Genomic DNA, 1930 nt, shown 5'->3' with positions numbered 1-1930 from the left:
TCGACTCCTTTGCATACAAGGATTCTCTGTCCAATATACCCAGTACCGTGTCTAGGTGAACCAAGTGCTCCTCCCAAGATCTACTATATACCAAGATATCATCGAAGAAGACAAGTACAAATCTCCTCAACTGAGGATGAAAAACCCTATTCATTGTTGCCTGAAAAATAGCAGGTGCGTTAGTTAGCCCAAATGGCATAACTACAAACTCAAAATGGCCACAATGACATCTAAAGGCTGTCTTCTTGATATCCTGCTCTCTAACTCTGATCTGGTGATAACCTGATCTCAAATCTATCTTTGAGAAGAAGCAAGCTCCATGAAGCTCATCTATCAACTCATCGATCCTGGGAATGGGGTATCTGTTTTTAATCGTCTTCCTATTAAGCACTCTGTAATCAATGCACATCCTCAATGTCCCATCCTTCTTCTTTACCAACACCATTGAAGAAGCAAAAGGAGACTTACTTGGTCTAATGTGGCCCATAGCAAGTAACTCCTTTATGGTTTTCTCAATTTCATCCTTCAACCTCTTCGGATGCCTTAAGGTGTAGTCATGATGGGCTTAGCCCCCTCCTCTAACTCAATGATGTGCTCAATACCTCTGTCTGGTGGTCTACCTGGTGGAATGTCACTGAACACCTTAGAGTGTTTAACTCTAAGCTCTTCAATATCAGGAGGATATTCAATCTTATGCTGTCCCTCCTGTGATGGCATCAACATGCACTCTGCTGCCCACTCTACCTGATCATGTCGAATCAATCTAGCCATTCTACGAAAAGAGACCATCCTGAGATCACTGTCCCTGATTGCCTTAAGAATATGTGTCTTCCCATTCACTTTAAACCTCATCTCCATCTCCTTCAAGTTAAGAGTGAACTCACCAATATCGTGCAACCAACTCATCCCAAGAACTATATATGTATCTCCCATAGGTACAACATAAAAATCTGCCTTAAAGTCATAATTATTAACTTTCAATGGTAGTCCAGTATTCCTACGATCACATTTGAGGACATAGCTATCCGCTACCCTCACTCTAATTCCCCCAAACTCCTCTGTTTGTATGCCATGCTTCTCCACCATCCTAGCATCAATGAAATTATGAGTGGCACCTGTATCAACCAAGGTTATGACTCGCTGTCCAGCAAGTACTCCTCTCATCCGGAATGACCCTTCTTGCTTAATACTAGTGAGACAAGCTTCCCTAAGTTTCCCATCTCCTTCCCCATCCTTGGACTCCATTTTAGACAAGTTTTCAACCTTGTTTTCCTCTTTTTCACCATCTATTTCCTCTATATCAGACTGCTGATCTGAATTATCTGATTCTGATTCCTCATAGTATGCCCACATAACTCTGTTAGCTTTTCCCTTTGGCCTAAGAGGACAATCATGGTTTGCATCATAGGGTCCCTTACAGTAGAAACATAATTTTTTCTTCCTCAAATCGTTTAATGTTTCCCTATCAAAAGGTGCTGGAGTTTTATCTTTAGAATCATTTTTAAAATCAGTCCTCTTTGGTTTTTTATAAAATGGTTTGTTATCCTTACTAGAAGATGCTCCTTTGGACTGAAATTTGTTTGTTGGGACTGCATGTTCCATACTTCTTGCCTTTCTCATCGCTTCCTATAAAGAAATAGGATCAAATGCCTTTATCCAACCTCTTAGTGGTTTGGATAGGCCCTCAATGAAAAGAACTATCAATCTATGCTCTGAAATGTTTGGCACCATGACTGCCAACCGCTGAAATTCACCAATGAAATACTCCAAGTTTCCTGTTTGTTTCAGCTATGCTAAGTCCCGGAAGTAAATCTCTAGATCTTTCTTGTCAAATCTTTCAACCAACCTATCCACGAAGTCCTGGTATTCTGTCACTTGGTTATGCTAAAGTGTTACCATACCATGGTACCACCAATCATGTGCTATTCCC

Source organism: Cupressus sempervirens, chromosome 7, assembly GCF_028749045.1.
Source record: "Cupressus sempervirens isolate cs-2001-9-10 chromosome 7, ASM2874904v1, whole genome shotgun sequence".
In the NCBI taxonomy this organism is placed as follows: Eukaryota; Viridiplantae; Streptophyta; class Pinopsida; order Cupressales; family Cupressaceae; genus Cupressus; species Cupressus sempervirens.
The sequence above is the reverse complement of the archived record's forward strand: the minus strand, read 5'-3'. Positions refer to the sequence as shown.